The 26,569-nt window shown below is 41.2% G+C and overlaps 1 protein-coding gene, 1 long non-coding RNA gene and 1 other non-coding gene across 5 annotated transcripts in view; all 3 read left to right on the top strand.

The window, feature by feature from the left end:
- Positions 1–26,569, top strand: part of Atp10a (ATPase phospholipid transporting 10A (putative)) — a 189,852-nt gene that overhangs the window by 58,170 nt on the left and 105,113 nt on the right. The window lies entirely within an intron of this gene.
- Positions 912–1,018, top strand: LOC120887131 (U6 spliceosomal RNA). Its single transcript, XR_005730279.1, has one exon. It is a non-coding gene; the product is annotated as a U6 spliceosomal RNA (small nuclear RNA).
- LOC144377686 (uncharacterized) lies at positions 9,995–26,223 on the top strand. Its single transcript, XR_013438662.1, has 2 exons — positions 9,995–24,636; positions 25,811–26,223. It is a non-coding gene; the product is annotated as an uncharacterized LOC144377686 (long non-coding RNA).

Genomic DNA, 26,569 nt, shown 5'->3' with positions numbered 1-26,569 from the left:
ACACCATATTGGAAAATTTTAGCAGGTTGAGCAAATTGGGGCATGATAAATGGGGGGAACTCTTGTGATATTTTTGCTATCTGCATGTTAAATTGGAGTGACTTTTTCACGTGAGTGTGCACACACATCTCCAGAGCTTCACACTCACTAGTGGTATACAGTGCTCTTGATATTGCACACAGAGTGCCAAGTGATAACATGCGTCTTATCATAGCCACAGCACCCACCTGGGACACAGGCACCACACTGTCTCTGTTCTCACTTTGCACTTAGGAATGCTGAGGCTCAAGAGATGCTATGGGCTGTGTACCTCCTAATTGTTGATTCTAGGATTTAACCTAAAAGGCACTGGACACTGTGCCTTTGGCTTCTCCCTTAGTGTCCAGCCGACCTAGGGGATGAGTGGCCTTCTCATACAGAACACACCGTATAATTCATTTGTGCACAGGAAATGTGCAGTACACATGGGGATAAAGATTTGATATCCAGCCCTGCCTTCCTGGGACCCCCTTCACCTCCCCACCCCTGTGTGCACCTAACTGTTCTCTGCAGAGGATATATTGTCACCCCAGAGGTTTCTCTTTCAGATTAATTTCTTAAAATTTTTTTTTGTTGTTGTTCATCCAGAGCAGACTTACCAAATCCAAGGGTCCCCTTGTACAAATTTCTACCCCTAAGTAGGCAGCCCCAATAACTCACTTTGTCTTTACTGGCCAGAGCTACCCCAGGAACATGCTGTCCCTCATCAACACATTTTTCCTTTCACCATCAGCTTACATTGCAAGCTGAATGCAGACTGTATCCTTCATTCAATGTGCATTTGTGGAATCCTTTTATGCTGTTGGTGGGAATGTAAATTAGTACAGCCATTATGGAAAACAGCATGGAAGTTCTTCAAAAACTTAAAAATAGTGCTCTCTTTGGCAGCACATATACTAAAATTGGAACGATACAGGGAAGATTAGCATGGCCCCTGTGCAAGGATGACATGCAAATTTGTGAGGCATTCCATATTTTTAAAAGATGTACAAATATTGTGTCTCAATTACAAAAACAAGAATAAAAACAATTAAAAATAGAACTACCATATGATCCAGCAATCCCACTTCTGGGTATATATCCAAAGGAAATGTAATCAGTATGTCGAAGAGACATCTGCACTCCCCTGTTCACTGCAGTGCTATTCATAATAGCCAAGTTATGGGATTGGTTCATCAGTGCATGAATGAATAAAGAGAACTTGGAAAATATATACAGTGGAATGCTATCCAGCTTTCCAGAAGAAGAAAATCCTGTCACTGGTGACAATATAGATGGACTTGGAGAACAAAATGCTAAATGAAATGAGCCAGGCACAGAAAGACAAATATCTTACTTATTTGAAGTCCCTAATATGGGGAATCTAAAACAACTGAATGCGTAGCAGCAGAGAGTAGAATGGTGGTTTGCAGAGGCGGAGGGGTTGGAGGGAATGGGAGGGGTTGGTCAAAGGGCACAAAATCACAGTTAAATAGAACACATGCATGATCAGTGTTTAAGGTGGTAGATATGTTAAATTTTGCTTGATTCATTCATTTTACAAGGTACACATGTCATAATATCACTACATACCCTGTAATTATATATGATTATACTTAAAAAAAATTAAAAATAGGAAAAAAGGAAGGGAGGAAGTGGTGCGATGGAGTGGGAGGTAGGAACAGGAGGCAGGTAGGTCCTAGTGAAGGAAGGACACAGTTATTAAGGTACAGAGTTGTTGGGCAATGCCAGGACGGTCAAGGTGGGAAAGAGAAGGAGCTCATGTGTCTAGGATTCTGAAAACTTGATGAAGCTTACTGGAATCTGAAGCCAAAGGGAAACTCAGTAATGGTGATTTCTTCTTTATTTAAAATGTCAATTTTCTTCCTCAGTGATATTTTTGCATTTTGTTTTTAATGGTGCATTAAATATTCACCATAATTAATGAGTTATTTGTTTGGATTAATAACCTTCCTTGAAGGCTGGGATGTGGCTCAAGCGGTAGTGCGCTCGCCTGGCATGCCTGTGGCCTGGGTTTGATCCTCCGAACCACATACAAACAAAGATGTTGTGTCCACCGAAAACTAAAAAATAAATATTTAAAAAAAAATTCTCTCTCTCTCTCTTAAAAAAAAATAACCTTCTTTGAGTGTTTTGCTTAAAATGAGCACCTCACCCACCCTACCCTATCCCCATCCAGGTTTCATATCATAATGACAATAGTTTTTTAAATTACTTATGGTAAGTAGCTAGGTGTGGTTTTGCACACCTATATTCCCAGGAGGCTGAGGCAGGAGGATTGAAATTTGGAGGCCATCCTTGACAACTTAGCAAGATCTTGTCTCAAAAATAAAAGGACTGGGGCTGTAGCTCAGTGGTAGTGCACCTCTGGCTTCAATCCCCAGTACCTACAATAAGTACATAATAAGTAGGAGAGGCAGTGAATTTAACCAGTTTTATTTATTTATTTATATTTTTTATAGAGAAAGAGAATTTTAATATTTATTTTTTAGTTTTCAGCGTACACAACATCCTTATTTGTATGTGGTTGCTGAGGATCGAACCTAGGCCGCACGCATACCAGGCGAGCGCGCTACCGCTTGAGCCACATCCCCAGCCCAACCAGTTTGATTTAATTGCTCTACAATGTGTTTACTAAACATTACGTTGTGCCCCATAAATATATACAATTATTTTTTTTGGGGGGGGGGGCACCAGGGATTGAACTAAGGAGGACTCAACCACTGAGGCACATCCCCAGCCCTTTTTTTTTTTTTTTTTTGTATTTCATTTAGAGACAGGTTTTCACTGAGTTGCTTAGCACTTTGCTGTTTATAAGGTTGGCTCTGAACTCACGATTCTTCTGCCTCAACCTCTCAAACCGCTGGGATGTGCCTGTAAGGCATGTGCCACTGTGTCCTGCCCTACAATTATTTTTGTCAATTAAAAATTTTTTAAAAAGCAACAAGATTCTTACAGGCGTTGCTTCCATTCTTAAAATTTCTTAGAGTATAGAGATAAAGAAATCAATTAATAGTTCTTTTCTGTTTGTTTTTATTGGTGCATTGTAATTATACATAATAGTGTGGTTCATTTTGACATATTCATGTTTATGTACAGTACAATTTGCTCCATTTCATTCCCCAGTATTTCCCCTTTCCATTCTTCCTCCCACCCCTCTTCCCCTTCTTTTACTCCATTGGTCTTCTTTCTATTTATTTATCATTTTTTAAAAGAAATTGGTAAATTATAGACACACCCATAAAAATGGAATTCATTGTATGTGCTCACACGTATCAATATATTCTTGTGTGTATTCACACAAGCCCACTGATAGGGCCTGTGGTCCCACTGTCCACCCTCCAGTACAGCAGTGTGGGTATCTGGTCTTCATGAAAGAGTCTTCAAATTTTTAATTTAAAATGAAAACCCTAGCATAAAATATAAAAATGGAAACACAGAACTCTTGAAAAACTTGGAGATAGGGATGGGCAGAGGCTAGAAAGCTTGGGAGCCACCACAGTGGCAAAAGAATACACACAATACAAGTCTTCCTAAGCAAGGACTCCTCACTGATATGACGACTAGGCAGCCTCTTGGAAGGAGAACCCCTGAGGCCAGCACTGTGATGGCTCCCAAGCTTTGTAGCCTCTGCCCATTTCTGTCTCCAAGTAAAAATTTAAAATTCTTGGGGTCAGAAGTGTTTGGGACTTATTTTCATATTTTGTAATGTTTACATATGCATTATGAGATATGTTGGGGATAGGATCCAAATCTGAACACAGAATTTATTTTTATTTTGTATATACCCTACACACATAGCCAAAAGGCAATTTTATACTGTATTTTTAGTGAAGCTGTGTTTTGAATGAAATGTATCACCTGAAATCTGGTGTGGAATTTTTCACTAGTAGCATTACACAGGCATTCAAAAAGTTTCTGGTTTTGGAGCATTTGAGATTTTCAAATTAAAGATTCTCAACATGTATGTGGAATCTCAAAAAGTCTCTTAGAAGCAGAGTAGATGATTGCCAGGGGCTGAAGAGTGCCAGATGTAAAGGCTAGATGTTGGTCAAAGGATGCAAAGTTTCAGATGGACGGCAGGAGTGAGTTCTAGGAATCTATTGCACAGCATGGTGACTGTAGCTAATGATAATGTATTGTGTATTTCAAAATTGAAAAGAATAGATTACACACACACACACACACACACACACACACACACACCAGTGTGTGAGGTGTTGGACATGTTAAATAGCTTGAATGAATCATTCCACAATATGTGTGTGTACATATATCAAAACATCACTTTGTGGTCCACTCACAGATACAATTATTTATCAATTAAAATTGTAAGAAATAAATTTTTTAAAAGTCTCCAATGTTGCAGAAGGAGCGAGACCTCTCCAGTGGGAGCTTGGACTACTACTGCCACTGCCTGCTGTCCAGCGACACAGTAGGTTAACTGCTCCCTGATGACTCATCAGCACTGAGTTTGTGCATGGATGAAGGCGTCCTTTTGGCTCGCATACCCTCACCCACTCACTCCCCACCCAGCCCACTCACTCCCCATCCAGCAACCTCCTGTGGGAACTCTATGTTCCTGGGATTTTCTCTGTGGGTGCTCACAGGGTCATGACTAGAACCACAACTGTCCATGAAAGGGATAGATAGATGTTCCAGCCATAGTTATGAACCATCTTCATATGCCAATTGCCCCCCTGAGTATGATTAATACACAGGACTCTAAAGTCAAGAAATAAAGTAACACCAAAGAAATATTTCCAGGTAGAGAAATTGTAGTGCTAATACCTGTCTGACTTTGGGGAAGTATTTCTGCTGCTAGCAATAAGGAAAAGGATCATAACACATTGCTAAAAACAAAACCAGAAATCTAGTCCAGTGGTATTCAGCAGTTATAAACATAATAAGAAATCCAAACACATGAAAGCAATTTTTGTTTCCATTTATAAACCTCAATTCCAAGTCACTGGGAAGAATTTTGGGAAGAACATGCTTTTCTGTCTTCTTAGGCTGCAGAAAAAGCCCCCAATTCTCATTAATTGTGTGCTTATTATTGTATTTGTGGGTGGAGTAAGGAGGAAGTGGCCAACAGGTACTAAGTTCCAGTTCGATAGGAGAAATTGGTTCTGGTGATTTTTGTTTTTGAACAACAATTATTTTTCAGTACTGGGGATTGAACCCAGGGGCACTGAGCAAATCCCCCAGTCCTTTTTACTTTTTATTTTGAGATAAGTTCTTGCTTAGTTTCCCAGACTGGCCTCAAACTTGTGATTCTCCTGCCTCAGCCTCCTAAGTCCCAGGGATTACAGACATACACCACTGTGGCTGGTTTAGTTCTTGGTTTGTATTGCAAAATAGAGTGACTACAGCTAACATTATGCATTATGTATCTCAAAATAGCTAGAAGAGAGGACTTTGAAGTACTTACCCTAAAGAAATTGTAGTTTCAGTGTGATGTTTATGCTGATTAAAATGATTTGATCATTACTCAAGTCAAAACGTCATGTTATACCTCACAAAATGGACAAATATTATGTCAATGAGAAAAATAAAATTAATAAAATAGAAAAGTTGGACCAGAGGTGATACCTGGGCTCTTCTCACAGTGGGTCTATGTAACAGTCACACTGACAGGCGTTGTCCTGGGTGGTATGCCAGGCCCTATAAGTGGACTTTGCTGTGTAGCCATGATCCATGTTGAGGTAGTTGGAAACCCCGGCTGATTCAGTCCTTCAGAATCTTTGCTTGTCTTCATGAAACAGAAAACACTGGTTTGTAAACCACTTATAACCTGCTCTGTTTCCCTAAAGAAGAAAAATGATTTTTTTTTTGTTAGAGACAAGAAATTCTACAACTTATCAAACCCCGCATCTCAGTATTTTCACCAGAATAATCTAAAATCGGAAAGCATGAGTTGGTTTAGTTGGGGGCCTTCCTCCTATTTCTGATTTTGAAGTTTCCCTCTGGCTTCTAGCAGTGAGTTTTTGGTCATTGACTTAATTCCCTCTGATCCTCAGTGTCTTTATCTGTAATATGGAAACAACAGCACCTCGCAGGAACACAGTGAGGACTGAGTGGAAACACTACACCTGTGATGACCATTGCAGGATCCTGAGCATACGGCCCCCAGGAGAAGGTGACCCTTGTCACCATGTTTCTACCCAAAGAGGAAAACAAAAAGTTCATACCGTGAATGTTCATTCTCAGAATATTTTGGGTGAAATCAGTTCTCCCAGGTTACTGCTGCCATTATCGCTTTGCTGTGAAGAATCGAGATTTGGCTTGGACGCTGTGAACCATGAAGATGCCTTACGTCACCACACAGACTGCATCAGAGGAAATCACATCACAAGAGTACATTTTGATCCTTATGTTAATGTCCCTTCTATTCTAGCAGCTGATTCTGCTGAGATGGGGAAGTGTTTGTTTAAGGTCCCTTAATAATCATAACTGTGCAGGCTAAACATGATTTAGGAACACTGAGCAATAAGTATGTCACAGGGAACTGCTGCTGTGGTGATAGGTTTTAGGATGTCTTTTGTAAAAGTGTGTGGCTTTCATGATGTCTTATTTTGCATGTTGGGAAGAAACTAGCACCCAGGCTGGGGAGGGTCAGAAGGCAAGTGTTTTCAATAAATCATCTCAGGAGAAGCCCCAGGCAAAGGCATATTGCAGGGCATTGACTCAGTGTGAATCCCTGAGTGTGTGAGAAAACAGACTTGCCTTTCTGGTCAGTCCTCTCAGACTGTAAAATAAAGGGAGGGGACCTTAAAATCAATGAAACCTTTTCACTTTTCAAAGTTCTGATTCAGAAGATGCCGGGGCCTCTGGGGGAAAGGAGGCTTTGACTCAATACCCTTCTTCTGCTCATATCCCGAATGAAGTGATGGCTGGCTTTCTGGACGTTTGGGGAAGATGTGGATGCAAGTCTGTGGGCAGCATCAGTTGGGTCCTTCATGGGCCACAGACACTTGGGGGACCAGCATTGGAGAGCCCTGGATTGAATCCCAGGAAGCAGAACATCTTCAAAGGCCTGTGCCTGCGGTGGGAAAGGTGCACAGAAGGAGGACTGGTGCTCTGCTCCCTAGGCTGATTTCCTTTGCTCTGTGGCTGAAGAGCCCACCAGGGAGACCCTGGGGAAGTCCTCTGCTCCCCACTGACTTGGGAAGCCACTTCACCTTTCGTAGGGAAGGGACCTGCCATCCCGTTAGAGAGGAGACCAGTGCCCAAGTGTGTTGACTCAGAATACTAACCATTCACCCACAGGTGCCTGGTAAGAGGAGGATGGTACAAACAAAATCTCATGTCTGGCAAAAAAGGATTGCTGGGGAAGACTGGTGGCCACTTAAGGAAGAACTAGCTATCATAATTTTGGGAGCAATGAGCACTTAGAAGAGGAAGTGGGAAAGATGGCCCCTCAAAATAGGAACAAAAACCGTACCATATTTAGGAATAAGTTTAACAAGAAAGGTTCAAGACTTCTATGAAGACAACTTCGTAGAAGTATTTTTGTTTGGTTTGGTTTGGTTGTTAGGGGAATTGAGCCCAGGACCTTATCTATGCTAGGCAAGTGCTCTACCACAAAGTCACACCCGCGGTCCCAACTGCACTGTGTCTTTGAGGGGTGTGAACAGGCGTGAGGAAACACAAAGTTTCCCGCAGCCCTGAACAGGAGAAGTAGATGTTGCTCGATGCTAGTATTCCCAAGAGCAGTGTTATGTGTGGAGGGCATTTCCACCTAGGGTTCTTTTGGAATTGGGTAAAGTGGTCTTACAGTTTATAAGGCCTCAGTATAGTCAAGACATTTTTAAAAAGGTGATTGAAGAGTAGCATTTTTTTTTTTCATACAAAACATTGGAACCAGGGCTGCAGCAAGAACTTGTGCATGACTTCTGCCCCTCAGAGAGATGAGTAGGAACCCCATCCAGCATGCACCCCATGTGCTGAGTCAGATCCCTGCTTTGGCTAGAAGGTTTTTTTGTCAATATTCTGAAAGCCTCCTCTCAGTGTTCAGGCTAGTGGTGGAACTGATCAGGCACACTATGATCTAGTGGACATGTAGATTTCTGGAACCTATAAATAAAGCTTAAACACAAATGGTATTACATGTGAGGATAGCAGTATTATTATTATTATTATTATTATTATTATTATTATTATTATTATTATTATTATTTGGTGATGCTGGGAATTGAACCCAGGGCACTTTACTACTGAGGTACACCCCCAGCCCTTTTTGTTTATTTTTTATTTTGAGACAGGGTTTTGCTCAGTTGTCCAGGCTGGCCTCCAACTGTGATTCTTCTACCTCAGCTTGCCAAATAGCTGCAATTACTGTCATGTGCCACTATATATGGCTACATGAAAATTTTATATAGAGCAGAGTGGGTATTTAGGTTCATTGGGGGAAGGATGATTTAAAAAGTAGTGTTTACAACTGGCTGTTTGGGGGTCCAACAGCATTGGTTCCGTAGGTTGCAACATAAAAATGAGTAACAGCAGGTTTCCCAAAAAATACTATGTACTCCTCCCACTAAGAAACAAACAAAACTAGGATATAGAATGGACAATGAAGGGACATCAGAAATTTCTTTAGCCGTGCCTGGAAAAATCAGGTACTTTTAACTATATAAAAATTTAAAACAAGCACAAGATGAAATTATACTACAAGCAAAAATTATAAACAAACAAATCAAAACTCTAGGGAGAAAAGCATTTGTAAAGCAAGAGGTGTTAATATTTTTAATATAAATACTCTTGCAGGGCATGTTATCAAGAAGGGATCAAAGAACTTTATAGAAAGAACAAGAAGGAAATATGAAGAGTTACTGTTCAGAAAGACAAAACCTAGTGGTCTGGGAGTCAGGGAGATGCAGATAAAAAGAATGGTAAGGATAGTGCTCTGTCCTGCCCATTGGACTTGCAGGGAAGTTTTATTTTTCTTTTATCTTTTGGAAATGCAGTCTTGCCATGTTGCCCATGCTGGTGGAGCCATCCTCCTGCTTCAGCCTCCCAAGTAGCTGGGACTATAGGTGTGCATCACCATGCCTGGATAAGGAGGTTTTTAAAAAAAGAGGAAGAAATACCTATGGCTTATAGAAAGGAGGATGTGAGTACTCTGAGGGGAGAAATATGAATGATTACAATGTCTTAGGAAAATTTATTAAACTCACAGGACTCCATGGTAAGAATGAGGATTTTACTTCTGCTCATTTTGTGGGGATGTCATACCACCAAATTAACGGATGTATAAAAAGTTACTTAGAAAATTTTTTAAAAGTGCCTCCCCTCCCCCCGCATGTTTTACATGCCTTATATTGGCAGTGTTGTCATCAAGATGTCCTGAAGTCTACTGAGATACAGTTTGCTCTCTAAATCTGTGGGTTGCACACTGTGAATTCAACCAATCTTGGAACAGGGGGTGGTGGGGACACAGTGTCTGTACTGAACATTTACAGGCTTTTTTCTTGTCATTATTCCACAAACAATACAGCATTTGCATTCCATTAAATATTTTAAGTTTTCTAGAGATGATTTTAAAAAAAAGAGACAATGTCTTTTTATGTTGCCCAGGCTGGCATTGAACTCCTGGGCTCAAATAACCCTCCTGCCTCCACCTCCAGAGTACCTAGAACTGTAGGTGTGTAACACTTTGACTAGCAAGATATCATTTAAACTATGTGGGAGGATGTGGGCAGATCATATGCAAACACTACACCATTTTACAGAGGCACTTGAGCATCTGAGGAGAGTCCTGGAACCAGTCCCTGTGAGTATCCAAAGAAATGATTTTCCAAAAATAAGAATAGTTTCATGGTAAAACTCACTAAATGGTTCCAGGTATCATTTTAATCTAACATATTTCCTTGGGAAAATTCATGTATCCTGGGTTATTTGGTGTTAAATTGAGTGACTCGGTTGTTAGAGTATAGTGCACTGTGTCCCCCTCTTGTCTGAGAAACTCAGCATCCTTTTTCCTTCTGAAACTCCTAAGGCTTTCATTCTTTGGGCAAGAGTTTTGCCAGGATAATGTATCACTCTTTCTGTTTTTATCTCAGAGCAGCTAATACTTCCCAGTAATCTTGACCTATTCAAACAGTCTCCTTTCTGCATGCCCTTGCTTCCACACATCTGGGACATTTCTTAAAGCTCATGTCACTTTTAGGAAATGTGCATAATAGAAAATATTTTAGGAAATATTTTATCTCTGATTTTTTCTATTTATTTGTAATAGCTTGTAAAATTGTACCTATTTATGGGGTTGCATGTGATATTTTGATATGTGTACACATTGTGTGATGTGCAAATTAGGGTAAACATCTCCTCATATATTTATCATTTTGTTGTGAAAACATTCACAGTCTACTATCTTTTTTTGAAGTATACAATACATTATCATTACCTATCATTATCCCACTGTGTAATAGAACACTCAAATTTATTTCTCCTTCCTTCCTGTAACTTAGTACCCATTGTCCACCTTCTCTCCTCCTCCCATCTCCTCCACCCTTGCCAGCCTCTGGTTATGAGATGAACTTTTTAAGATTTTATATATGAGTGAGATCAGAAAATGCATTTTATGCTAATAGTTAACCTACTATATTTTTGGTAATTTTGTGATCAGAAAATTCACTCCAGAAAAATCACTACAAGTGTCATCTATCACTGCCTCTGAGTTTTAGTCTTGGATTCAGAATCCATTAGCACATCCCACTGAAGGAGCAGATGTTTCAGTTTATGGTAGAAGGAAGATACAGTCTGGATGTTATGCAACACATTTGGCTCAAGTTCCTACTGCAAATTTTGCTGTTTCTGTTTTAGCCATGAGTTCTCACCTTTGTGATTTTTCAAATATGTTGGTCCTATAAACATTTACTTAATAATCCATTTTGTAGAATGTTTGTCCTGGGTAGTTTGATGCAGGAGTTTTCAACAGGGGCAGGGAGGTGTGATTCTGAACCCCAGGAGGCATTTGGCAGTGTGTGGAGTCATCTTTGAGAGTCACAGTAGCATCTGTTGGGTGGAGGCAGGAATGCTGCTCAACATCCTACAATGAGCAGAAAGCTCTCTACAGTAAATTACCTGGCTCTGAATGTCAGTAGTGCTGAGGTTGAGAAACCCTTTAAAGCAATTGCCTCTTCTTCCAATTTCTCTGCCTGTTGTGTATATTAAATTTTGTGTAGTTGTGCAGTCTTTTTGAGTCTTTTTAACGTGCTGTTAAATTTCTCTCTCTCTCTCTCTCTCTCTCTCTCTCTCTCTCTCACACACACACACACACACACAAGCATACATATGCACATACATGAATGTACAGTCCTTTATTTGTTCATCATCCCCAAAAATAAATTTCATGAAGGAATATCTTATTTCTAATGTATAAGCTCTTGGTACTATTATTCTTCCAGGTGATTCTGTCAACCAAGAAATGATACATGAAGTTAAAATAAGTAAAGGAAATTTTATGCAGGTGCAGAATAGATTTGCAAATCAGGACCGAAGGTTCAGCTAGATCAAACTAACATTCGTTTAAACAAAGGCGGGTAGTGACACACACCTGTTATATCAGATGCTCTGGAGGTTGAAACAGGAGAATCCTAAGTACAAGGCACAAGGCCAGCCTCAGAAACTTAGCCAGACACTGTCTCAAAAGAGTAAGTGCAAAGAGTAAGTGTAACTCAGTGGCAAAATGGATTCAATTCCCAGTATAGAAAAAAAGAAAGGGAAAAAAAGTGTGTTCTTTTAAGTGTAGTTGTAAATTTTGTAGATCTCTTGGAATGTTCAGGTCAAGAGGACAAAACTGGTCATTTCAGTGTTTTTCAAATCTTTCAAAGTACTTTTAAATTCTAGAGAAATTTTCCCTCTGGTATGGACACAGTTCCTGACATATCAGCATGCATGGCCATCTTCTTACTTTTATTAAATTTCTAAGGCTCAGGAAAGATTTTTTTTTTGTGCACCCTACCCCATTCTTGAACTGTTTTGCCTTTTATTTTATCCGTTTTTGGATCTCTTGCCCTGGACCTCCTAAACCTCCCACTTAGGGTTTTACGTTTTCTTCTTTGTTCAAAAAGGGTGTGTACAGCCAGATGCAGTGACACATATCTATAATCCCGGCTATTCAGGAAGGCTAAGGTAGAAGGATTGCAAGTTGGAGGCCAATCTGTGCAATTTAGCAAGACCTAATCTTAAAAAAGTTTTTTTTTTTAAATAGAAAGGTTTAAAGGGGGGAGGGGCTGAGGGTATAGCTTAGTGGTAAAGCACCCCTGGGTTCAATCCCCAGTACTTTAAAAAAATAAAAATAAATAAAGTGTGCATTTCTCCGCTTAGCAAACCAAAAGACTCCTTCAGCTGGTTTGCCTGGTAGGTTGTAGTTAGTTCACATGTGCTTTCTTTTTTCTTAGATGTATCCCTATGGATCTTCTTGGATAATTACATTTGAACCTATGTGTGTTAGTTAACTTTTCATTGAACTAAGATCAGAATACGTGACAAGTACAATTTAGAGGAAGAAAGATGTATTTTGGCTCATGGTTTTAGAGGTTTCTGTCTGTGGTTAGCTGGCTTCATTATTTTGGGCTTGAAGTGAGGCAGAACATCATGATAGAAGGGTATAGCACAGGAAAGCTACTCAGATCCTTCTGTTTTTGGGGTACCAGGAATTGAACTCAGGGGCACTAAGCCACTGAGCCACATCCTCAGCCCTATTTTGTATTTTATTTAGAGACAGGATCTCACTGAGTTGCTTAGCACCTCCCTTTTGCTGAGGCTGGCTTTGAACTCCCGATCCTCCTGCCTCAGACTCCTGAGCCGCTGGAATTATAGGCTTATGCCATCTCACCCAGCTGCTACTCAGTTCTCGATAGTTCTGAAGGGGAGAAGGAAAGAGAGACAGAGAAAGGGAGGAAAGGACCAGGAACAAATACAGTCCCTAAGGCCACACCCTTAGTGGCTTATTTCTTCCAGCCATGCCTCACTTGCCTATAGTTTTTTACCATCTCCCAGTCAGTTCATTCAAATGATTAATCCATTAAATGGCTTAATTCACCAATGAGGTCATAGCCCTTGTGATCCAGTGATTTTACCTCTGAACATTGCTGAATTGTCTCAAACACATCAGCCCAACTTTTAAACATTCAGAGGAAATATGAATAATTGTTTTGTTAGTAAGATACAAATTATGCAGATATTTCTGGCCAACTGTATTCCTATTGATTTAGAAAATGTAACATGATCTTATTATGTTGAAATATGATGTTTTATCAATAGGAAATGTAATAAACTGACAAGGAAATCAGAAGCAGTCTGATGCTTAGAAAGACATTTGCTTTTACATTATTGTTCCATGGCAGTAAAATAATATGATATAAAATGATGCCAACCATGTAATCATATTTTATATGATTACACTTAAGTAGTACTTATTTGTATGCCCTATTTCATTGAAATCCTATGAGCAATTATGCTGTCTTTCTAATAAAAAAAAAAACACCACCACTTATTTTAATTTGAAACCACAAATCAAATGTAAGAGGCTCTTGCTGTTCATTTGTAGTATTTCTGATTTTATTAGTCCAAATTAAACACTTGGGGCTAGAGTTTGGGCTTCATGGCAGAGGGTTTGCCTAGCTTGTACAAGGCCCTGGGTTTCATACCCAACATCATCTCTCTCTCACACATACACATACACACACAATCATCACTTGCTTTAGAAGTGTAATGGGGGAAAAATGCATGCACACACACACACACACACACACACACACACAGACACATTAGGAAAGGTGAAGTCAGATAGTGGTCATGGCCACACTCAATTAGTGGTCATTTTTTAACCATCTGGTGGCAATTGGGAGAGCTTAAAGTCTAAGGACAGGTTCAAGGGGCTATGAGACCCTAAGCCCTCTCTTACTGGGGATGAGTCATTAAGCTAGATGAGACTGCATGCACTGGGACTTTGTGACCCCAAATGAAAGCACCTGCCAGATGTGAGGCATCATCATTAATTATTCATCATTTCAAAACCAGCAATTTAGAACTGTTTATAAATATTTCCTGCAGGAAGGATTTTGTGAAAAAGGGTGGGGCAACTTTGTGCAGATGCAACCTGTAAGCCAGTCCAGCTGCTGCGTTAGACACAGGCTCCTTGGTCTTTCCTGTGCTTACAGAAATATCAGGTGTGTCCTGCTTGATTTGGGAGCACTTATTAGAGCTACCAAGTCAGCCTGGCCAGGAGAATAAGCAGCTTATGAAGTGCAGAGTAAGTCCCCAAGGTGAGCAGGGCTGTATCCCTCTGTAGCTGCAGCTCAAATGGTCCTGGTTGCATTTAGTCCCAGTGAATGATGAGCTTATTTCTCAATCCACTGGGTGTGACTTAGAGCACATGTCCCAGTTTGTAGCAAAAACAGCAATTTGGTGACTTTTGACCTTGGACAAATCCCCCTACCCCCTGGTTGTTTGCAAATAGGCAGGAGTTTTGGCAAATGGACTAAAATTTGTTATTCTGTGTCTCAAACACTGGCATAGGTCTGGAACTGGCTGCTTTCCCAGCCTTTTTCAAGCATAGTGATATTTATTCTCAGATCACATTAGTCTCTGGCTACATGATTTAAAAGGGGTGGGGGAGAAGAGGTTTTTGCTTAGTATATGGAAAGTCTTCTTGGTAGACTTTAGAGTACCAGATCAGATGTGCTTTCAAAACCAGATCTCAGGCTGGAGTTGAGCGCTTGCCTAGCATGTATGAGGCAATGGGTTCAATCCTGAGCACCACATAAAAATAAATAAATAAAATAAAGCGATTGTGTTCATCTACAATTTAAAAAATCAATAATAATAATAAATATAATAAAACAGATCTCTTCATGGTGTCACAAACCCTGGAGCTACAGGGTTCGTTTCCACATCTGTAAGTGCGAATGTACTGTTTCGACCACATGATAACTTATTTGAGGTAAAGGATATGAATTGCCATCCAGTGACTGGTTCCTAATGAGTGGTACTGAGGGAAGAACTGTTTAATTTTTTCTGTTGTGATTACTAATATTATTAAGATGAAAATGGTGTCCTCAATGCTGAAAGGAATTCATCATCTAGACCTCCCGCTGATATTGCTCAAAAGACCCAAACTGAAAGCATTGGCCATTGCTAATTGCTAATTGCATGACATTCCTATGGAGGTGCACTTTTGAAGAACAGTTCTGACATTCAAGAGGCTGAATAGTCTGATGTGAAACTGGATGAGAAATGAGCTTGAGTAGTGTGAATAGGTTGGGGAGGAGATAAAGAAGTCCAGGAATGTTTGGAAAGATGACCCCTTTATTTTCATGGGTGTGCCACTGGAAGTAGTGTTTCCAAAAATATGGTGATTACCCTCATGTTCTGTGACTGTTTTTCCAGCTGTGTTCACTTTGCCACGGAAGGGCGAAGGCAGAGTGTTGAAGCAGTGGGTGCAATGCCCTGTGCTTTTGCCTGAGGCTGCTCACTGGGCATGCATAGGCACATGGAGCCCTCTCATTTTCCAAATGTGGGGCCATCCCTTGACCATCCTGGCTCCCTGTGATGACATAGTGCTTCCACTAGTCACGGTCCTACCTTGGGTGTGAGTTTAACCTTCCTGCCACTTTGGTGGCATCCCAACCCCTCAATACTCTCTCATCCTGCACACTCTGTGCTCAGCTCTCATCTCTGCCTATTTTCTCCCCATACTCCTTCCTGTTTTATCTCAGCAAGAGCAACTCCAATAAGTGATCCTGTCACTTCTGCTCAGGAGACCCCAGTGTGTTATCTCTATCTGTGATGTCTCCTGCCAGCCCACCCAACTCAACCCCACCAGCTCCTTGAACACAAAGTCTCTCACAGTTGGACTCTCTGTCCCCTCTTCAAACAGATCACCAGATGGTCCAACAATGACCACTAATTGAGTGTGGCCATGACCACTATCTGACTTCACCTTTCCTAATGAGTATGTCTGTGTGTGTGTGTGTGTGTGACACACACACACACACACACATGTGCATGCATTTTTTCCCCATTATACTTTGAAGCAAATGATGATTGTGTATGTGTATGTGTATATGTGAGAGAGAGATGATGCTGGGTATGAAACCCAGGGCCTTGCACATGCTAAGCAAACCTTCTGCCATGGAGCCAAAACTCTAGGCCCAAGTGTTTAGTTTGGACTAATAAAATCAGAAATACTACAAATGAAAAGCAAGAGACCTCTTATATTTGATTTGTGGCTTTGAATTAAAATAAGTGGTGGTGTTTTTTTTTTTATTAGAAAGACAGCATAATTGTTTATAGGATTTCAGTGAAATAGGGCATACAAATAAGTACTACTTAAGTGTAATCATATAAAATATGATTACATGGTTGGCATCATTTTATATTATTTTACTGCCATGGAACAATAATGTAAAAGCAAATGTCTTTCTAAGCATCAGACTGCTTCTGATTTCCTTGTCAGTTTATTACATTTCCTATTGATAAAACATCATATTTCAACATAATAAAATCATGTTACATTATCTACATCAATAGGAATACAGTTGGCCATAATTAGTATCTTATTGACAAAACAATTATTTGTATTTCCTCTGAACATTTCAAAGTTGGGCTGTTGTGTTGAGACAATTCAGCAATGTTCAGAGATAAAATCACTGGATCACAAGGGCTATGACCTCATTGGTGAATTAAGCCATTTAATGGATTAATCATTTGAATGAACTGACTGGGAGATGGTAAAAAACTATAGGCAAGTGAGGCATGGCTGGAAGAAAAAAGCTATCTGTCCCTGGTCTCTTCTTTTCTTTCTCTGTCACTGTCTCTCTTTCTCCCCTTTAGGACTATCAAGAACTGAATAGCGTTTGGGTATGGGGCACATGCCTGTAATCCCAGCAGCTTGGGAGGCTGAGGCAGGAGGAATGCAAGTTCAGCCACTTCTTCCTGTTACGAAATCACTTAATAGCCTTGAAAACATAACTAGTAAAAATTAATAGTTTAGCTTAGCCTAGACCAGAGATCAAAAATGGTAATTTTTCTTTTTTTTCTTTTTTTTTTTTTTTTTTACTGATTGTCTTTTAAATAGTTTGTTACTAGTCATCCTATTTCTAACATTTCCCTACTCTTTCTTTCCTGGATTGTCTTGTATTGACCAAGTAAGGTCCAGATGAGAACTCTCCAGCTCTTTGTGCCTAATTATAAAACATTAGCAAATTTCCCCAGAAGAGACAAACAAATCACAGAAGTGTTACCTTGTCCTACCAACTGAAGTCATCTATTTAATAACCTTGCTTTACCACTAAGTAAACAGCAGGCAGAGAGATAAGGTGTCTTGTCACAGAGACAACAGCCAACCCATGGCCAGTTCTGCTTCCAGTTCCTGGGGAAGCTGGGTAGTGACAATTCCAGAAAAGATTTGCTTTTTTCCTGTGGCTTTGGAATTGGTTCTTTTGAACATTAAAACAGTACTTTCATCTTGATTTATTCATTTATTTTTTTATTATTTTTTTTAAGAATTTTTAATATTTATTTTCATATCTCGGCGGACACAACATCTTTGTTGGTATGTGGTGCTGAGGATCGAACCCGGGCCGCACGCATGCCAGGCGAGTGCGCTACTGCTTGAGCCACATCCCCAGCCCTTGATTTATTCATTTAAATATTTATTTTTTAGTTGTAGTTGTACACAACACCTTTATTTATTTATTTTTATGTGGTGCTGAGGATCAAACCTAAGGCCTCACACATGCTAGGCAAGTGCTCTACCGCTGAGCCACAACCCCAGCCTGAATCTTAATTTATTTTTTAAATAATGGGGTGGGGTTTCAGAAAAGCCACCTACATTTTCCACTAAGGTTCTGTAAATTCTTGGATCAATTTCCAAGTTCAGTCCTTTCAGGAATTTTGAGCAAGGTATTGCCGGTGATGGAAGAACAGGTGGTCATTCCTGTCGAATAACCAGGCACCTTATTTGTAACCGTCAGGAAGAAGCTCATTTTCCAAACCTGCACATTCTCAGTGTTTCCCCCATTTTCATACCTCATTTGTACCCTTTGATGGGCTCTCACTTTGTGGGGGGAGAACTTTCATCTGGATTTTAAGCATCCTCTCTCTGCAGTCTTTTCTCTTAGAGTAATTATTTTTGCTGTTGTGGATATTATAAAGCTAAATGCTAGTGGCATTTCCCATTTGCTGCTCGGTAGAGAAGATGAACTGCCTGGGAGGGGGAAGCTTTTAGCTTCTGTATGGCAAGACTGCGTCATCATAATACCACAGACTGAGTAATTTATAAACAATCCAGGTTTATTTGGCTCACAGTTCTGGAGGCTGAGAGGTCCAAGGTCTTGTGAAGGCCTGCTTGCTGGTGAGGACACTCTACAGAGCCCTGAAGTGGCTGAGGACACCCTGTGGCAAGGGGGTTCCAAGTTGGGTATGGTGTGCATCCATTTTCTATGGTGTGTAACAAATTGCTGCAAAGTCAGTAGCTAAAAAACCACACAAATATGTGATCTCACAGTTCCCTGGGTCAGCATGGATTAGCTGGGCTCTTTGCTCAGGCAGAGGTCAAGGCACAGACTGGGGCTATAGTCTCGATAGGAGACCTTGGGTCTTCTTACTCCTATTTTGGGGAGGGAGGGGGTGACTTACCATAAACTCATACAGGTTCTTGGCAACATTCAGGTCGGTGCTATAGCTTGGTATCCCTACCCAATGTGTGTTGAAATTTGATCCTCTTGTGAGCTATTAAGAGGTGAGACCAGGTGGCACCTTTAAGAGGCAGAGCACTCATGAGTAGATTAATCTATTCATGAATTAATATTAATTAGTTGATGGGCTATCTCAGGAGTGGGTCTATTTTAAGTCATCATGGCTCTGGCTCTTGTTACCCCCTTGCCATGTGACAGCCTCTGCCACCTCGGGTCTCTGCAGAGAGTCCCTAACAGCAAGGCGGCTTTGTCAAGATGCTGCATCTTGAGACTGGACTTCTCAGCATCTAGAATTCTGAGTGAAATAAGCCTTTGTTATTTGTAAATTATCCATTCAGTGATATTCAATTGTCAACAGCAGAAAATGGACTAGGAGTATGAGATAGCCCCTTCTCTGGCTGGCCGATGCCTAAGGGCTGCACCATCATCCCATGGTCATATGGCCTTTTTTTTTTTTTTTTTTTTTTGACCTCTTACACTTCCCTCCTTGCTCACATCAACAGGACTCATGCGGCTAGGTGAGGCTCACCAGGGTGGTCTCCTTGTTGGGTCTGTTTGTAGTTTACATGTTGGTCACTTTGGTTCTATCTTCAGAATTTCTGGTGACTATGCTACCATTCACAGGCCCCACCTCACCCAGGGGAGCCCAGCACAGGCTTGTACACCAAGGATTGGGGTCCTGGGACCATCTCAGAACTGCTCCCACATGAAGTACCTGTTCTTAGAAGGAATACCATTTGGACAAACTATTTCAGTCGTGTTAATTCCTAAAATTGCCGTAAACTCATTTTTTGTATTGAAGAATGTGACTGTTGTAAACTCTACTAATTTATTTATTCTACTTATTGATTGATTATAGTGCTGGAGGTCGAATTCAGGGCCTTGTGTATGCTAGGTAATTGCTCTGTCACTGAGCTATCACCCAGCCCAACTCAATTCTATTGGGCAGGGACAATCTCCACTCTGGGCTTTCTTGGCTTCTGTTATGCTAGGAGAGGGCAGCCCCTCTGCTTTACTCTCAGCATGAGGAAGTTGCTTTCAATTGTAGAGAGGCTCCCACCGCAGTGTGTTTCATCTGCAAATGTCCTTTGTCTAACCCTACTCCAGCAAATGCCGGCATGCTTCTAGGAACCCTAACCCTAAGATGCAAAGGTCATACTTTCTAGAGTCAGATGGTCTGGTGTTGACCGGCCTTGAGGTGGTTGTGTGACATGTGACTTTTATGAGTTATTCCTATCTGTCATAAGAAAGTGCCCAGGTATCTCTGGCTGTGGTAACAAAGACTGGGTGATTTAAACAACAGAAATTTATTCTGGAGGCTGGAAGTCCGTGAACCATGGTGTCTGTAGAGTTGTTTTCTTCTGGGCCCTTATTCCTTAACCTACAGAGATCTGCTTGCGTCCTCACATGGCCTTTTTCTTTGTGAGTGCACATCTCTATAGTCTCTTTTCTTACAAGGACACTTGTCATATTGGATTAGGGCCCATCCTATAATCTCATTGTAGCTCAGTTCCCTCTATAAAGACACTATCTCCAAATGCAGTCATATTCTGAGATGGGGGGGGTGGGGGGTTAGGACTTCAACATACAAATTTGGGTATGGAGGACACGTAAGTCATCCCATAACATTAGGAAAGGAGGGCTACATATATTATATATAAACATAAAAATGTATATAGAAATCATAAAAAGAATAAATATGAAAGATGCAGCAGACAGGGACACTGTGGTGTTGGTGTAGCTCCCAGCTCTACCTGAAAATAGTGCACATCTGTGGTCTCACTGAGGAACCCCCTCCCTTTGGTCTGTCGAAGCAATAAAGGGAACTCCCTTATGTTTTTTTTTTTTTTTTTAACAAGTAATTCCTGAGTCTGGGATTGAAAGGTTACCCAAGAAAGGAATCCCTGCAGCTTGCAGTATCATTACTTGGGAGCTGGGATTCCTTCAGGCATCCTGGAGCAACACTGCTTTGTGCTTATATTCTGTGGCTCACCTGGGGACACCCGCCCTGCCGCCCCAATGAGGACTGTGGCCTGAGTCCACATCTCCTCAAGGCACCCCCCTGTTGCTCGGCCCTGTGGAAGCTGTAGGAGAATCTTATTCAGGACCCAAATGCCTCCTCTAAAGTTATCGTTCTAAAATTGTGCATGGATGGGGCAGGCAAGATGATGCTTCATGATATCAAAGCAGATGGAAGCTGACTTTATTTTCAATGAGGTTTATAAATGGAATGAAGTTAACATAAACTTAACATAGTACTGTGTGGCCAAAGAGCGGCATCCCCCCCCCCTCCTCCTCCTCCTCCTCCTCCTCCTCCTTCCCCTTCCCATCATCACTGTCCTGGGATTAATCCCAGGACCACACTGTCGGGGACCCCCTCAGACCAAAGCCTGCCCTGTTGATGGAGAGTATATGCTACCTTCCTCTGCACCAGAATGGTGACATATTTGGGAAACTGTTCCAAAAAGGACAGACCCTTTCAAATTGCTCTGTACTTTCTGTGGTTATTACTTTGTGTGATAAGGAAGACTGAAAAACTAAAGGTTATAATGATATAAAATCAAGGTTTGGCCTTTGAAAAAGAAACTTTGAATATGATTAAAATGTTTAATCTGTCTAACATCAAGGCTATCTCTCTCTGTTCTCAGACAAGGTCAGAGACTGACAGTAAGCAAGCAAGAAGGCCAGATGATGGACTACCACTCCTGTGCCTCATCTCTGAGCCAGCTGACCTTGGGGCTGGGCCTTCATGAGATGGGCCTTAGCTGTGGCCAGGACCCCTGGTTCCTTGAGCTAACTATGGTGGACCCAAGTGACTATAGGAGACCAAAAATTTCAGAGCCAGAGAAACTGCTCTGAGACATGCTTTGCTTTGTAGAGTATTAAGATGGCTCAGGAAGAACCTCTTTGGTCCCATTCAGGGGCTTGATGCTACAGGTCCCAAAAAGTGCTATCTAATGGTATCTTTGGCCTTTCATTCATTTTCAAGAATAGATGCTGTATTTAAATTTTATTTACTCACTTTAGAATGCCTAGAGCTATGCTTTGTACATAATTAATTTAGTGGATCTTGAGTTAGAGAAACACAAGAAAATAGAGGCTTAAAGTGTAAGGGAGCTGGGAGTGGTGCTATGTGCCTGCAGTTCCTGTGATTCAGAGGCTGATGCGGGAGGGTAGCTTGATCCTGGGAGTTGAAGGCCAGCCTGTGCACATAGCAAGGCCCCTTCAGTTAAAAAAAAAAAAAAAGGTAGGTGCTGTGTAGCTCAGTGGTAGAGTGCCTGCCTTACATGTATGGGGCACTGGGTTTGATTCTCAGCCCCACATAAAAATAAATAAATAAAGATTGTGTCCATCTACAAATAATAATAATAATAAAAGGTGGAAGGGAGAACTTTACTCTTCAGCAACTAACTGATGACTAGGATCCCTTGAAGTTTTCCAAGGGTTTTGTCAAATCTACACTATGAAGTAAAACAGGTGGAAACGTTGATGGGTGGTTTTCCAGCCATGCAAGCTCTATACTTGGCATCCAAAGCTGCGGTATCAAGTTGGATGTGGCCAACACTGTCCACCTCAAAATCCAAACTTTCTGCCTGAATCCTCTCCCTCTGTGGAAAACTCAGATGAGGAAGAGAAGTAAGAAGTTTGTTACTGGGAAACCAAGGTTCTGGCACTGGTTCCACTGAAACTTTAAGAAAATAAATTTATGCAAAGCCAGCTTTTAGGGAGGTAGAAGAAAAAAACATTTTTTTTTTTAATCTCAAGTATCCAACTTCAGGGGCTCAGTAAACAACCTTTATGAAAGAAGGGGTACCATGGACAAAAAGCAGGAAATGAATGTATGTAGAACCAGGTAGATTTGGCTAGGCTGTGACAGTCAGAAACATGTTACAGTTAGTTTTCTTGGCACCACTGGTCCAGCGGGTAGCTTTTAGGTTTTTATTCTCAATAAGAGAGGAAACTGTAGATGCTGAAAGTAGTTGTCAGGAAATTGCTTTTAATTTTAAAGAGGCTTCATTTCAATTATCATTAACAAGAAATGAATTTAGTACTTTATTACCCAACAGTATTACCCAGAAGATTTGTTGATGAACTTTCTTCGCATGGCATAGAATGTTAAGATAAATTCTTGTTCACCTACTTAGATGTTCAAAATTGCCTTCAAGGATCTCTTAAAAATGACCTTCTGTTGAATTAGTGATTCTATTTTTCCAGAGGCTAAAAAAAGGAAAAAATAATAACTAGAGAATAAATCTACAAATAATGTTTTCATGTAAATTTCTACTCATAGTAATTAGCAGGATCTGAAGACTGACTGGGTTAAGCATGGTGCTTAGCAAGTAGATTGTGTTACCTGCTTCATCTGCACCTAGAGGATGGATCTGGTATTACCTCCATTCTGCAGATGAGGACAATGAAATGTAGCAAGGTGGAGCCAGGGTCAAGCCCAGGTCAGAAATACAACACCTGTCCTTTATTGCCTAGTAATCCGTTAACTTCTTGCACTTTAAGTCTAGTTTCATATGGTCTAAAGTTTTTAAATGAGTTTTTATTGTGATAAAGTATACATAACATAAAATTTTTCATTTTAACAATTGTTTAATTTTTTAAAGATTTTTTTTTAGTTTTAGATGAACACACAGTATGTTTATTTATTTTTGTGTGGTGCTGAGGATCAAACCCAGTGCCTCACATATGTGAGGCGAGCACTTTACCATCGAGCCCCAGCCTTGTTTTGACAATTTTAAAGTGTACATTTCACAGAGTTCACCTATCACCCAAACTTTCTTCTCACACAAATAGCAACTTTGCACTGGTTAATAACTCCTCATCCTTCCTCCCCTGTCATGAGCAAGATTTGCCTTTAACACAGACCAAACACCTTTTGTTTTTCCACAGTGTCAAAATTTATTGAATAACAATAAATTCATGGGTTATGTCACTTTCTTTTTTTATATATATCTATATTTTTTATTTTTGTGTGGTGTTGAGGATCGATCGAACCCAGCGCCCCGCGCATGCCAGGTGAGGGCGGTACCGCTTGAGCCACATCCCCAGCCCAGGGGTTATGTCACTTTCATTGATTGCAGTTTACTGAATACTTTTATTCCATTCCAATCTTAATTTCTAATACCTGTAACAATCAAGTCACACATCATACTCCACACAGTGATGTATATGTAGGTAACAGAAAGACCAAGAAAGGCTTAAGGCAGTCGCAGGGTTATAGATGCTGTGTCAAAAGCAAAGGCAGAGAGCAGATACCAATGTGAAGATGAGAGTTTTAACAAACCAGTTCTGCATAGTTGTCAAGGCAATGTTTCAAATGGGTGGCAGTTTCAGAGTGTCAGCTTGAGGTGCCAGCTTGAAGGGGGCTCTGCGTCATTCTCAGGAGGAAGAGAAAACAGCTAAGCTGGAGTCCAGGACAGAGAATGGGAGGGTTACAATTTTCCTGGACAAGTTTTTTGGGTGTGTGGGAGACTCCCCGCTGAAGTTAAGTTTCCATCTATGGAGAACATCACATAATCCCTTACCCCCCCCCACACACTTCCTCTCCGAAGGGCACCAAGCCGAAGGGTGCCAAATTCAAAGTTTTTCTCGACCATTTTCCGCTGGACACAGCTTCCACTCACCATTCCTGAGTCACCCTCCCCGTCAGCACCCGCCATGTCACCTACGAAACCCGTCTTAAGCCCAGGCTTGCAAGCTCATACTCTCTGTCCTCTTCACTCTTTCTCTCTGCTCTCTTCCTCTTCTTTCTCTCCTCTCTCTCTACTCTCCTTCTCTTTCTCTCTGTCCTCCTCCTCTCCTCTCTCTGCTCTCTGCCTCTTCTTTACTTCCCCTTTGGGCAGCCTCCTAGCAAAATCTCTTGGTCGCATCTCTGTCTCAGGTGAGTCACTCGCCTTGCAAGGTTCATGACTGCTGACCAGGTGACAGGGTCAGAGTGCCACCATATTCAGTCTTGGGGAACTCCTCCTTTTGAGTCTTAGGTGAGGGGGTTATGTCTGGTGGGATTGATCATCTCCTGTGTCTAAGGTTTCTGATATATTTTAGGATGTGTCCAGGTGCTCCTGATTTAGCTTGATAAATTGGCATGAATAAGTTGTTTATCAACTTGTGCCTTATAGTTGTTCTGGAGAGATGGTGGTTATTCCCTTGCACAAGATGTAGAGCCATTCCACCTTGCCACTTGCATGCAGAAGGGAGTAACTCATGGAAAACTACTGATTTACAAATGGAGTAACTCCGGGCTAAACACAGCCTGAAAACTATTGTTCTGTACATCATGGAGTAGCTCGGAGCCTGCTTTCCACACCCCCAACCCTTGGTAACTTGTAATCTACTTTCTCTCTCTGCTAATTTGCCTACTCTAGGTACTGATGTAAGTAGAATTACACATTGGTCCTTTTGTGAAATGGCTTATTTTCACATAGCACAAAATCATCAGAGTTTATATTATAAACTCTGATTATAGAGTTTATATTATAATAGCCTTACTTTTTTTTTTGGCGGGGTCGGGGGGTGGTACCAGGGATTAGATGAGAGACACTCAACCACTGAGTCACATCCTCAGCCCTATTTTGGATTTTATTTAGAGACAGGTCTCAGTGAGTTGATTAGCACCTTGCTTTTGCTGAAGCTGACTTTGAACTTGTTATCCTCCTGCTTCAGCCTCTGGAGCTGCTGGTATTACAGGTGTGTGCCACCGTGCCTGGCAATAGCATTCCTTTTTATGACTGTAAATATCCTATTGTATGGCTATGCCACATTTGTTTACCCATTCATCTGTTGAAGGACAGGGATGGAGTCTACATTTAGGCTGTATAATGGTGCCGACGTGGCTCCCCAGCCACTGAGCCACACAGCCCACAGATCTCTTCCAAGAAGCAGTAGTGTAGTGGTGGAGATGTGGCCCAGGTGGCTGGAGTATGGGCAGCACCCACTGGCCCTGGGTGTTAGGATCTCTCTTGGTAGCATGCAGCTGGGGCCCAGTGAGCCAGGGCCAATGCAAGCCAGGGCCAACATAAGCCAGGGCACGCTGACTTGTCATCTGGCCCAGCCAGACATCCGTTTCACATAATGACGCAACCTGCAACTCCTGAGCATCACAGTCTGCCAACGTCAACCTCTTGGGAAGCTGGAATTGCAGGCAGAATGGCAAGTAAACGGAAGTGGGGCAGACCTGAATGGAAATTCACTCAAGGATTAACCAACAATGTTAGTACATTTTCAAAGCCTGATTAGCATAAATGTGGACCAATAGCATTGACCCAAGTGCTATATAAAGCCCTAGCCTAGCACACTTTGAGTTGGTAGCTCCTTCTGGTCCCATCTCACCGTGGGTCCCACCTCATCTTTCGAGAGCTCTGTCTCTTACCACATGAATAAATTCTACTCTTTTGTAGTCACTCTTCTCATCTGTGGATTTCATTTGTTGAATTTATGACCCAATGACCCAAAAAGAAGAAAATGGTGGTGAGTTTCTGGGGTTCTGCTGCAAAACTGGAGGGCATAGTTTGCCTTAAAGAGCTACAACACACCACCTGATGGTAGTGGAGCAGAATCCACTTTTGCTGACTGACCCTCAGTGATGCTGGCCAGCACCCCCTGCCTTTTTTAGCTGCTAACATTAAAATAGGCTCAGACCCCTCCCAACAGTAGAAATTCTAGTTTCATAGCAATGAGCATTGGCTTGCAAGGTTCCAGTTTTAGTCCTTGTTTTTAGTTCTTTTGGGTATATGTGTCAGTGTGGTCACTATAACCATTGTAAAGTGAGCAGTTCGATGGTATTTAGTGCATTCACAATATTGGGCAACTCATAA

This window comes from Ictidomys tridecemlineatus, chromosome 5 (genome assembly GCF_052094955.1).
Source record: "Ictidomys tridecemlineatus isolate mIctTri1 chromosome 5, mIctTri1.hap1, whole genome shotgun sequence".
NCBI classification, from domain to species: Eukaryota; Metazoa; Chordata; class Mammalia; order Rodentia; family Sciuridae; genus Ictidomys; species Ictidomys tridecemlineatus.
Note: the sequence above shows the minus strand (reverse complement) of the source record. Positions and strands in the feature narration are given on the sequence as shown.